Raw genomic sequence first — 13,741 nt, 5'->3', positions numbered from 1 at the left:
AATAGTGTCTTGCAAACAAACACTGTACAAACAGACCTCTGCATATACTGAATAATACCATCACATTTTTCTGGTTTTCTCTAATATGTCCCAAATACTGCCAATATGTACATCTGTCCATATTATCCACAAGTACAGAGCAAAGTCATGTATATAAATATGTTTACATATAAATATCCACTATTTTCAATCATTTTAATGGGAAACTACAAAGCAAGAGTTATGCCTACAGTTGCATGTATTTATATTCCTAGTTCTTTAACGATGGATTTCTTTTACTGATGAGATGATGTTGCATGTGTTTGTGATTCCATGCTTTTTTCTAAATGACTACTCTTGTCTGTATACAACATGTTGTTAAGACTATTTTCCCACTTTTCAGTGACTTCCTACCTTACTCACGTCCCTCAGAATCTGGGGAATGGACCCAAGATTCCGATATGTGGAAGAGTTAAGTTATGGTAGCTACGAAGAGAGCAATTACGGTTAATTATTGCTATTACTAATGCTAACTAATAAGTAACAATTTGTTCAGAAAACTAACTCTAAAAGGGAAGAAAGAAACTAACTCATCAATGAACAACAAAAGTCTGCCTCAGTTAATTTTCTGTGTTGGCAATGATTTATTTGGTTTTGTGGGCATGTTTGCCACCCTACGGCTGCTTTCATAGTCTCTGTTTCTCGAGATATCTGAAGAGCTAAGTCTGATACAAAGATGTGATGGATGTCTGCCTAACTAATGTATGTAGCTATTACTTTGTATTTTTCTTCTTTATTACATTTTCAGAATCAAAAAGAGATAAGCATTAGTACAAGTCTCTGTTATCAATATCAAGAAGACACACAAAAGATGTTTGAACAAAATGAAATTCTACATGTCAGTGGTAGACAAGCTGTTGTTGGAAAGTGCCAGATAATTAAATTTTATAGAGAATTACAAATTTTCGACCTCTCACAGTGATGAGATCTGTCAGACACAGATAAGAATTTGTAGTTTTAAAATATACAAGGTTTCATATCGCATCTTCTTTTAATGTGAGAACAAAACAAACCAGCTGTTTGTGCCAACAGCTCCAAGCAGTTTGTCATACCGCAAAGGACAAAGCATCGCTCTGGTTGGGTCACCACCCTTCTGACACCAACAGGCAGAGTCACAGATAATAAAGTAGCAATCTGTATTCATCCAATTTACCAAAGAAATAGTGAGAGGACAGCAAAGGATGTATTTATCTCAGGACAGTGCCCTAACCAAGGGTGCAAAGAACAGGAAGCCCCAACAGCAGAGCAGGCACTAGAAGGGACACAGCAGTCTTCATGACTCCAGCTGAAGCCCTGGATACCCACCCTGTTCCCAGCATGGGCTGGGTCTGTTCTCTGGCACATTTTGCACATGCAGGACATTCTAGAATTGGATTCACAGTGATACAGAAGGCAAATATTTTTAAATATTTTAAGGGAAGGAATGTCATTTTAATATTTTTTCTTTTTAATGCCACATACAAAGGGTTACACACAGAACCTGCTCATTTGCTGTGAGATGAGGTTAGAAAAAAGACCCTCAAATCTTCCAGACTATCCTGAGAAAATGACCTTTACTTTCTCTGGCTGCTCAAACTGTTTGAGAGACACTGTGGTGTCTGGGGCACCTCTATCCTGGTGCTCGCAGCAGAGGCTGAAGGGCACTGGGAGGAGAGGCAGGGTCTGCCCAGGGCTGGTCACAGCAGGTTCCAGATGCACCCACCACAGGGCACAGCTGAGCCCACAGCTGAGGTGGGGACAAAACTCCCTGGGAACACCTCTGGGAAATGTACTTAAAGACAGTGCAAAACCACTTAGGATGGTGCAAAACCACCAGCAGTGGGAAGTGAGAGGGGAAAGTGTGAGAAACAGCCCTGTCACCAAGGTGAGAGGAGGAGGAGAGGGAGGAGGAGCCCCAGAGGCCGGAGCAGACTCCCCTGCAGCCTCTGGAGGTCCCTGTGTTGGGAAGAGGATGAGGAGTGAGTGACAGGGATCAGCTGTTATAAACTGGCCACAAACCTCACTTCCCACCAATCTGTGCTGCTCAGTGGGGGCAAGCAAAAGGGTTGGGAATGAAGGAGTGAATTTGAGAAGAACAAGGGGAGAAGGTGTTTTAGGGTTTGTCCTTGTTTATCACCACACCAATCTATTTTAATCAACAATAAATTAAGTTTATCTCCCTCAAGATGAGTCCGTTTTGTCTGTTAAGGCAAGTGATGTCCCTGCCCTCATCTTGAGACATCTGGAGTGAGAGAGGGGCTGGGTGGGAGCCTGGCAGCCAGCTGAGGTCAGCCCACTGCTCCTGGGAATCAAATCTGAGAACTGAATTTTACAAATTCAGGTAGTCCAATTACACAAAAGTGACCAAAGTTCATTACTTATTACAATAACACTGTCAGCACACTTGCTGACAGTGAGGTGAGCAACACTTGCTACACAGAAAGTATATGCTGTTCCACCACCTGATGCCCACAGCCACCTTCTGTGAAGGCTCAAAGCTCTGGAGTGGTTTCAAAAGCTGCTTAAACTGATTTAAGGCTTTGCTACTGCCAAAAGAGAAGAGATCCTGCCCTACTTTTCACATGCACATCACTGCACTATTTTCTTTTGAGGCAGCAATAAGGCTTATCTGGCTGAAAACTACTGTTCATTTTTAGTGCTGGAACAAAAAGGGAGCAAAAGATCACCACTTCCAGCAAACACACACTATCATGAAACTATACCCTTGGAGGGCTTCAGGCTCATGGTTTCAATGTACCTCAGAAAATGACTATGCTTATGAGACTTGGATCACAGCCATTCCCCCAGCTTCACACTGGGGTTTCTTAAAATGTCCATCCTGATTTATTCAGATGTAAAGATAGTAAGAAATATCCTGCTGGGTTTTTTTGAGGCAATTTGTCACAAATTTTTTTTAACATTGCTTGACCAAACCTGTGACAGGACCAGAGGACTTTCTGAACCAATCTAAATTTACGGTCTACTAATCTGGTATCCTCTCTGTGACAAATGACAAGGTCAATCATTTAAAAAATGTGCATGACCTCCTGCAGTAGTTATCTGTAACATAATTCAGTCCATGAAAGAATACCCGACCTACTTAGCCATTCATTTTGCCCTATACCTGGGGTCTTCTTCTTCGCCCTAAAATCTCAAAATAATTTACTCACAGAAACACAGAATATGCTGAGTTGGAAGGGATCCACCTCAAGTTGGAAGGGTCCAACTCCCGGCCCCAAGAATCCCACTATGTGCTTAAAAAGCATTGTCCAAATGCTTCTTGAACTCTGTCAGGCTTGGTGCTGTGACCACTTCTCTGGGGAGCCTGTTCCAGTGCCCAACCACCCTCTGGGTGAAAAGCTTTTTTCAGATATCCAACTTAAACCTCCCCTGACACAACTTCAGGCATTTGCCTGGGTCCTATCACTGGTCATGAGAGTGAAGAAGAGATGGGTACCTGCTGCTCCTCTTCCCCTCATGAGTATATTGAAAACCACACTGAGATCTCCCATCAGTCTCCTCTACTCCAGGCTGAACAAACCAAGTGACCTCATACAGCTTCTCCTCTGGACCCTTTTCCATCTTTGTTGCCCTCCTTTGGACACTCTCTAATAGCTTCATGTCTTTTTCATATTGTGGCACCCAGAAGTGCCCCCAGCACTCGAGGTGAGGCTGCCCCAGCTCAGAGCAGAGCAGGACAATCCCCTCCCTTGCCTGGCTGAGATGCTGGGCCTGACGGACCCCAGGACAGGGCTGGCCTCTCCTGGCTGCCAGGGCACTGCTGACTTGTCTGCAACTTGCCTTCGACCAGGACCCCTCAGGTCCCTTTCCACAGCACTGCTTTGCAGCATCTCATTCCCCAATCTGTCCTTACATCCAGGGTTGCCTCATCCCAGAATCCAGCACTTGCTCTTGTTTAAACTTCATATGGTTGGAGATTGGTTAAGGTCTCTCTGTCGGGCCTCTCTGCCCTCAAGGGAGTTGACAGCTCCTCCCACATTAATGCTGTCAGCAAACTTATTCAGTATTCCTTTGTGTCCAAGTAATTAACTCTAACTCCCCTGTCAATTCAAAACAGTTCTGAATTTTCCCAGCTTCTTGGCTTCATCCTATAGCAATCTAATGGAGTTTTTATCCAACCAGTTAAAAGCCACAATTCTCTTCCTAGATATGGTGTGCACTTGTAGGTGCATACTTTCCCCATAAAACTATTATTTTTCCATGAAGTTTTAGTTTCTTTTCTTGCCTGCCAAAAGGAAAGAAAAGGCACATTCCCCTCGCCACACAAACATATGCAGGAGAATGAGTGTCTGGTTGCTGACCATTACTGATGCTGAGATTGACTGGGACAAACAGCAAGGGCTCCCAGTCCCACCTCTGGCTCAGTGGGCCAACTGTCTGATTGTTCTCACGTTGTCTAACAGCTTAAATGTAATTGCTGCTGGTTTAGACTGTAACTGTGCAGCACTGTGGGAAGAAAGAGGCCTTTTTCTGCACGAGCAGCTTTATTCTCTTTCTTTCAGGAAGAGAAAAATCTGCATTTGACTGTACTACTTTGCGAAATTTTGTTTCCCCCAAAGAAGTCTTGGTTGCATCTGATTCAATCTGAATCAACCAAACTCATAAATCTCATTGCAGTTTATGTTGCCAGTATAAAATAGTTGAATTTACTTTCAGCTAAGGAGGTTAATAAAGAGCTTAATTTCAACACATTGATTAAAGTAATTCTTGTATTTATTGTTCTCCCTATTTTTAATGGATGCAAACACCATAGATCTGTGTTACACTTCATTTTCACTGCTTAATGGTTTACCTTTAAGATGGCAATGATTAAAGGAGGCAAGATGTATCCATCTACAGCCTAGGGACTTTAACTTACCAGTGAAAAGTTGAGTCTCAAAAGAGAAATTAAATGAAGAGTTAGTTTAGAAAAAAAGCAGGTAAAAAAACATAGTAATAGGAAATTTCTTAAATGTTTTATTTTTAGAAAGAGGTTTACAGTCTATCAACCTTTGTTTGCCCATAATTTTAGTGCTCATTGCAACAATACCTTAGTCCTTATTTCTTGCACAGTCCCAGGATTCCAGGGTTCCTTGTTTTTCACAAATGGGCTAGAAAATAAACACCTCCACAGTGCAGGAAAATGGGAAAGAACTCATGAGAATTTCGCTATCAACTAGCATGGTATCTTGAATTTAAATGGGTCAGACCATTGAGACTGGTTGGTCTGGAGCCTCCTGATTCTGGATCTGTACTATTTACAGTCTTTCCCTGTGCTCTGTGGATATTCCCTTAGCTGGCCTGAGCACCATTCTGCCTTTTTAGAATGTTCAAAGCAACTACACTGGAAGTAATAGTTCCTGTGAGAGGAGAATTGCTTTCATCTCTGTTACTATCAAGCAATAAATACCTCCAAAGCAAAAAATACCACAATCTACACACCATAAATATCATAAATATTTCTAAATGAAAAGTAGTATTAAAGAGAAAGTGCATCTAAAACAACTAAAGGAATATTTTTGCCACTATAATGGTGTTTTTAAGTAGGAAGACTCCTTGTAACACTTAAAAATTTCCAATTTTTTTGTATTTCACTAATCACTTCCTAACAATCAGAAAGTCTCAGAAGGCATTTCCTACTAACTCTGCTTATTACAGTAACCCCTTCAACCCATTTTGTAGTATATTATATAGACATCAGCATGCTAGGGGACCTACCAAACAAATTCTCTGACTCAGGTGACAAATTAAGAAGCATTTCCAGTTCAGATTTGTGCATCAGATCCTCAGGTTTTGCTGCAATCTTAGGTTATTGGTACAGATTTTTAAAAAAATTCTCCTAGATCCATTCATATTCCAGTTTTGGTTTAATTTGCTTTCTCACTTCATATTTACCTTACAGACAACTTTATTCTATTTCACATTCCTGAGAACCTCATTGTAGCTCACAGGTCCATGTGGATCATCTCTTTCTTGGCAATACTCTTCAGGGCACAAGACAGTCAAATGTGCATGCAAGTCCTTGAAGCTATTGTTCAAATGGAAATTCAAATTTCAAATCCCAAAACATTTGCTTTCATTTAAATTAGTCTGAGTTATAACATTGGTGACTTACTCCCAGACATATTCATAAGACAGTATTTCATATTCTCAGAAGAAACTGCCTGGAACTGAGATATGCAAGATAGTGAACAGAGATGGAAATTAATTTTATCACTGCGATGAACACACTACTACTTCCATCAAAATTTATTTTCAAGTTTTGGTGGAACAGGAACAGATTCAGGGGAATTAGAAGATTAAATATTTTTGATAGAATTATAGAACATGCTGAATTGGAAGGGACCCATCAGGATCATTAAGTCTAACTCCTGTCTTTTAAAAATGAAGAGTCTCTTTACCAATGTAAGTACCTTGCAGGAAATAAAGACTTCTATATTAAATGTATTTATATCTGGATGTTATTATGCTGTTAATACAATTATGACATGAATTAAATTTTTGGCTCCTAAAATCAGAAAAGGGTCTAGAATACAAGCCTGATGATGATGATACTATAATCACATCTCCTAATTTCACTGTGCTGTCTACATCACTGATACTGAATTTTATGAAATAACTACAGAAGCAATGGGACTGCCTGGTGGAGACTGAGGTGTACAAGCATTAACTCAAATGGAACTCATCAGCTAAAAAGGCACAGCAGACATTCCATCTGCAACCTGGAAAATCACAGTACTGTTCTATATGCAGCTACATTGCATAAGATACTCACAGGCAAAAATATAAGGACACACATTGCTGAATGTACTAATCAAAGACAAATCCTACTCAGAAGTGATCTGTTTAGTGGTGCACAATGGCAGATGCCACAGCATATTTTTTTGTGATGCAAGGCTGCTCAAGATCATCTATGGATAATGAACCATGACAGCTTGGGATTTGATAAAACATAAATTGATGGTGAAAGAAGGCAAAGAATACAACCACTATCTCAACAAGAAATGCAAATCAACTGGATTTTTTTAATCTTTAATGTCAGAATGAAGTATCATGTATTACCAAAAAATTACGTGTTCATTAATCTAACAAACTGTGCATCAGAAAAAGTGATTTCTTTAATTTCTTTACTATCTCCATTTTAATTCTTGGAAAGTGCCATGTATTAAAGCATTTAATAGGTTATAGAAGGCAACAGAATCTTGTTTGTTTAAAATACCTTATATGAGTGGCATCAATGCAGGGTTCACAGGGAAATCTTGAATGAAGGGTCTTCTTCTTCACAGCTCAGAAAATTATTCCTTTTCTCCCTTTAAAAGAAAGACATTCAATGTAAACAATTACCAGTACCTGTAGTGCTGTATTTTCCATCTTTGCCCATGAACAACTGCTGCTTAAAAACTCTTTTAAATGTACTTGGTTTGTTCACTGCTTTCAGCTGATTGCCTGTAGCTGATTATCATGAGATTTAATCAGATTGTTAAGAGACACAGAACAAAAATACATGAACAAAATTTCTTCATCATGGACTGATTTGGACTGTTTTCTTGGTGTGCTCCAATATGATATATTTCTGTAGATTTCATCAGTGAGCCAAGTAAAGCACACATCATGTCTTTCTACTGCTGTAACCCAAAAGATTCCTTAACTTAGCAGGCTCAGTGAATTCACATGACACTGGAAAGACATGGATTTACACTTGAACATTTTTTAACTTCTATACACAAAAAGACAATTTCAGAACAGTTTGGATTAAGGAGCAAAAGTGATATCAGTCAATTCAATCTTAGACTCAAAACTATTTCTTTCCTAGAACTATTCTGATTATACTATATAGGTTTTTTTCCCCTTCTCTGCTTGTGGGATCTCAGCACCTCAGGACTGAGGTGCCGAGCCACCGAGACCACCCTTGGGGGGCTCGGGAGTCCTGGAATGTTGCCAGAAGCGTCTGGTGGCTGGACTTTGATCCTACACAGGAGACGACACCTGTATGAGGATAGGAGGATTTCACCGGGGTGAATGGTGAAGGGATTAGTTAATTAGAGGGTGAGACACAGGGTTTAAGATTTCTGTACAGGGGGGTTTAGAGAAGTAAGATGGAGGAATTGGGGCGTGTCCTGTCCTTCTTCTTCTTCTTCTTCTCCTCCATCTTCTGTGGTGATGGTGGCACTTTGGGATTGGTCATTACTAAAAGTGCACTGGACAATAAGGGGGAAAGGTATTGGGGAAAAATGATAAATATTGTACACGCAACTTTGGGTATAAAGATAGGTGACTGTCCGGAGGGCAGGACAGTGTGCTCATGTCTGGCTGCTGAGCAGACCTCTGTTGGGCCAAAAGAAAATCTTTTAGATAAACAATTAATAAACATAGAGACCGAAAGAAGAACTGAAGCCTCTTCTCGTCCTTTGATACGCGGGCTGCCCCAAGGCCACTCCGGGCCTTTCCAGGCCCTCCAAACAGCCGAAAACCGGACATCTGCTCTTCTATTTGCCTTCTATAAAGTCTCATATTCTGGTAAATTAAAGGAATTCACATGACTTTTCCCCACAGCTATAACTAGAAGCTCCAGTTAAGACTGAATGCTCACTGTGCTGGAAGTTGTTTGAACAAGACTGTTAGACATCTTTTAAGATTTTTATAAATCAAATCCCTTAGACAGTAAAGAACAGGAGTAAAGCTGTATCAATATATTTGTTCTACAGATGAAAGCTAAGGTACACAAATATTAAACAATATGCTGAAAGTCACATGAGTCTGGTTCAAGGATCCTTCTCAGTCTTAAATGCCTTGAATCCTTAGCTAGTACCTGAATCACACCCCATAAAGCCTGTGCCCAGCCCCCATATCTTATATGTAGCACTTCTGAATGTTCTCCTTAGGAGGAAGTACTATCAGTATTTAATTTTGTCGGACTTGACAATATTTAAAAATATAAAATTACAAATAAAGTTTTTTTAACAGCAAAAACATTTAATTAAATAAAAACAATTAAAATAGTCTAAAACACTCAGGAAGCTTTCATTTTTAAGTATTAAGAAATAAATACTGTAAAAAGATGTAATTTTCTGTAAATATATATACCTATTATTTGCCTTCTAATTTTTAGGGAATAAAGTCCATATCAGCACGTGCATTGCATTGATTTACAGTCACCGAAGTCTGGGGGTACAAGAATTTACAGCTCCACATAATGTGTCTTTTCTATCAGAAAAGGAAAAAAGACTAAAGCCTTTGAATTACTCCAGGACCTAGGGTTTTAATGAAATAACTATCAGGAAAAGCTGGTTAAAAATGTTCTGACTTTCACAGTCAACAATTATTTTGTAGCTTGTGGCTGTCTGGATAGAATATCTTTATTTATCAAAACAACAAAGTGAAATTAAACTCATTAGATGCAAACCACAACATTAATAAAAAAACATCACTGCAATGTCAAGCACTGAAAGTTTAATTCAGTCTATTTCTGAGGTTTTATGAAAGTCTCAGAGTCACAATTTTTTTGTGGGGAGCTATGCTTATTCAGTGCCTAGGTTGTTTTTTTAAGGAATTTAAGGGGTTTACCTCTCCTATTCATGAATGCTCTAAAATTCATACACCTTACGGAAGAGACCCTTAAAAGAAAAGAATTATTTTTGTGATGTAATTTCTTTAAGATAAAAAAATCCACTGATTTTATACGCCAAATAATAGATCCCTATTTCCTCTCCACATCCATTTTTTTTTTCCCCTGTAGCATGTAACATATATTGTATGTTCCTATATAGCCAAGCCAACTCCCACTGAATTCCATTTTCCTGCCTTCCTGGCTCATTTCTCAAACATTCCCAGTTCTCTCGAGCTAGGATTACTGGCTGATACTACTGGCACTTATGCTGGCAGCTCTACATCTGCTGTCCAGATACCCAATTCCTTATTAAATCTGTCTTCTCTAGAGCTCCCTGCCAATTCTGACTCTTTTTGTTTAGTCAGTCCCAGTTTCCCATTCCATGTCCAATTTTTATGCCCTTTCTCATTATCCAGGTTGACTATTAATCCAGTGCCTCTGCCCATCAAGCCTCAGCCATTCCCTCCTCAGCTCAAGGCTGACCAATTTTCTGGTACTCTTCTGCCCACTGGGGTCCTGGCAGAGTTCTGTCTGGGATAACACATAGGAGAGTACCAAAAGCCATCACAGGAAACTCTTTTTAGATCTTTTTGATCCTGCAACAAAAAGTCCACTGGATGATAGGGATGCAAGAGTTTATCACAATCAGCCTCCAGAGCTCTGAGAAGCCAGAGCACACTCAGTAATGACTGCAAATGGGTATTTTTCATCTTTGTTTTATTAAAAGATCCCTCTTCTCTCCGTGAATTCTTTTCCTTTTCAAAAGGCTTATGATTTTGCTAATTCTAGCGAATATTCACAGGCATGGCTAGAAAAACATTCTGTCAGAATCGGCAATCCCACTGCTAGGCAGAAGACCTAAATCTGCCAAAAAGGAAACTTTTGGATATGACATGCAGTTTTGTGCTGATATCTTGAAACTGTGTTGAAAAATCCTAGTTAGATGCAAATATTTCTAACGAGACAGGAGTTAAGATTTGGAACTCAAGAAAAAAACAGATAAATCTATAGAGTAAGTTTTAGTACTTTTTAATATAGGTAACAATGAAGCGTGAACCATGTTTCAACAAGAATTTTTAGGTTTTCTTAGAGATTTAAAACTACTTTTTACAAGTCTCTTAGGGAGCAGAATAGATGAACTCTCTCACTTATTGGATGAACAGTGCATAATACTTTGCATAATGAAATTAAGCAGCCTGAAGTACATGTGAACATGACTAATGAGACCAAATGCAGCAGGAAAACCAAGCAGATGGCTTGAGCGAGCTGGAACAGAGTAGCAGGGAGAGATCTGAATGTTTTGGGGTTTTGCAGGATACATACAGAAACACAAATATAATTTTTGCATTTCTGTATAACAGTGCATCTGTCAGCACTCTGGTGGTCTACAGACCACAAGTGTGAGCTTGCCAGAATATTAATACTGTCTGTGGAAAACCTTTATTTGTTGTCTATGGAGACACACAACACAAACAAAATGGAAGTTGGGGGTAGGAGTTGTTTGTTTTGCTGAGCCTTGCTTTTTTCTTTTTTAATTGCATAAAAAGACACTTAAGCTAGTAGTATATTCTTAATGAATTAGTTCTTCATCAACAGCCTGGGTCTCAGACACCTCCTTAGTAGTATGAATACCTAGGGGGAAATGCAGTAAGAGAGAGAGAAAGGAGGCAGCAGGTATTAAAAAAAAAAAAAAGAATGATGGGAAAAGGCTTTCTTATCAAGAAAGGACAATGACCAACTTATAAAGGATGCTACCAGAAATACTGGAAGATGAAGATACATTCAATTTGCTCTCATTGCTTTCTGGGAAAAAACCAAATCCACAGAAAAGATGAACTGTTCATTTCTGTAACAGGAGTACAATGAGGGTGAGCAGACAGCCTCACCTTGAGTGGTATTCAGGTGAAGATATAGCTCTGCTCTGCATGAAACACATTCTGACACTGGCTATTTACATCTGCAAACTTAAGGGCTTGCCTGCAGTTATGTTATAAAGAACAAGCAGATTCAGAGAGAAAAAGTATAAAATTGAGCAAATTTACAATGCCATCCTGCTGCCATCTCTACCACAAATGACTGGGATAAAATGCCTTCGGATCTGTATTTTCTGACTGAGATTATTTTTTCACTAGAAAACTTTATGTGATGTTTTGAAAGGAAGCACAGATATCACCTCAGATTGCAATAAAAAGGTATCTTGTCAACAAAGTAATTATAACCAATGTTCAAAAGAAAACTATTTAATTGATTTTTCTGCTCCTGTCAATAAGTATAGTAGTCTGTATCACTGCTGATGATAATGTTACAGCTATACCCCATCTACCACATATTTGACTATTACATGCTCCTAATATTCAGTGCTCACAACACAATTTTGTAGTGCAAAATACTTATATTACCAACACAAACTGTTGAGGTAAAAAAGTCACATATTCTTTAATCCCTTCAGTTCATTTTAAAAATGTATCTTTCCACTGTGTGCAATGGTCTCTCTTTTTTAAAAATTTAGAATATTTAGAAACACAGAAAGAGAATGAATAATTTCATGGAGTATCGTTATTCAGGCAAGAAAAGGGCCAAAACTCACAAAACCACAAACTTCTTTTAGTTCTGGAAGACAGTAGTAGTATTTTTTTTTCCAGGGCCTTCTGATGGTATTTTTTCTCTCCTGAGAGACAGAGGACTCAAACTCTACCTTTGTATCATTTTAGCTTTGGCATAATATTGTATATAGGACAACCAGCAACTTTAAAGGAAGCTGGTAGGAGAGAAGTGCAAAACAAACAGAAGAAAGTGATTCACTGCCCAACAGGCAAAAAAATGTATGAAACTGCCAGAAACATATTAGGGGGTACAAGAAAATCTTAAAAAGCTGAATGGAGAAACTTAACACAAATTTAGAAAAGAGATTCATTGAGAGCTGGTGATATCACACCAGGTTTAGGAAATCCCTTGAGCTGAAAACAGTTGGAGACTGGGAATTTTCTAGAGATGTGTTATGTACTCTCACTCTATTCTTCTCTTCTCTGGAAATCTGCTATGGCTTATTGGAGATAAGATGCTTAACATTGTAGATCCAGGGCTAAGAGAATCCCTGGTCTGAATTTTTGGAACCATTCTTCCATTTCAATGAGATACTCTGAATTTGTTTACACTTCTGCCTAAGCAAAGGCAAGGAAATGGATGCCTTCATATTCCAGGAATTAGTCAAAACCACTGCATGACACATCTGCATCACCCTCTGGTCCTCAGTACTGTGAGATCACTTCTACTGAACAAATTTGTATGGCTTAAACTGGGTATGTCCATGATCATAATTTCATTAGCAATGGTTCCTGTTATTCAGAATGGTAAAGGAGAAAAATTTAAAAAAACTAATAGTAATAGTAATACTAATAAATGTTAGATCAATTTTCTTTCCTTACATGGCACAGACAAATGTAAGGCAGAAAAGGGTAAACAAAGAACTCAACAGGACGGTCTAAAACCTAGGAGGAACTATGCTTCATTTTATGTGGTAAAGCAAGAGCAGAACACAAAGTGACTACAGTAAAGAGTCATGTGAACACACAGACTTAGAACTGTCTGATCTGGTAACTGCAACTTGCAACTGTTTTCTTTCCCTGTGTGTTGTTTTAGGTATCCATATGGTACCACACAGCTAGACATTTATAAAAAATTACTTTGGTGACATGTGGCTCACATCTTTGAGTTGTCAACTTCCAAAAAAATGTGCCTGTCTTATATGTCAGTATTCAAGCTTATACTTGTTTTCCGGTCTTTCTTGTCTCAGGGGGATGGTTTCTCACCTTCCTCTTGGGGATACTTCTTTCCAGAAGAATTTGGACTGAATTTTTTGTTTGTCTTTTAAAATGATACAAAATTAGTGAAGGAAATTCTGGTCCATTTCTCTACTTTCCAATCAAAACCAGCACACAATACATACAGGCAGAAATACATACTTTGGGCTGCACTTAAATTACAAGAAGACAAAAATATTATTTCGACTAGCACCCTACTTTATTGGTTCCCATTTGAAATTCTGGGTAAATATCACACTCCTGCTTCCACTTCACTTATGTATGATGTTACTTAGTAACATTCTTTCTGCTTTTG

General features: G+C 38.8%; 1 protein-coding gene across 3 annotated transcripts in view; it reads right to left on the bottom strand.

The window, feature by feature from the left end:
• The window catches only part of SYT1 (synaptotagmin 1), a 334,811-nt gene that overhangs the window by 247,662 nt on the left and 73,408 nt on the right, over positions 1-13,741 (bottom strand). For all 3 annotated transcript variants that reach the window (XM_064701988.1, XM_064701987.1, XM_064701989.1), the window contains exon 2: positions 7,238-7,328. The gene's annotated coding sequence lies outside the window, so the exon portion shown is untranslated. The remainder of the gene's footprint in view (positions 1-7,237; positions 7,329-13,741) is intronic.

This window comes from Zonotrichia leucophrys, chromosome 1A (assembly GCF_028769735.1).
Source record: "Zonotrichia leucophrys gambelii isolate GWCS_2022_RI chromosome 1A, RI_Zleu_2.0, whole genome shotgun sequence".
NCBI lineage: Eukaryota > Metazoa > Chordata > Aves > Passeriformes > Passerellidae > Zonotrichia > Zonotrichia leucophrys.
The sequence above is the reverse complement of the archived record's forward strand: the minus strand, read 5'-3'. Positions and strand labels throughout refer to the sequence as shown.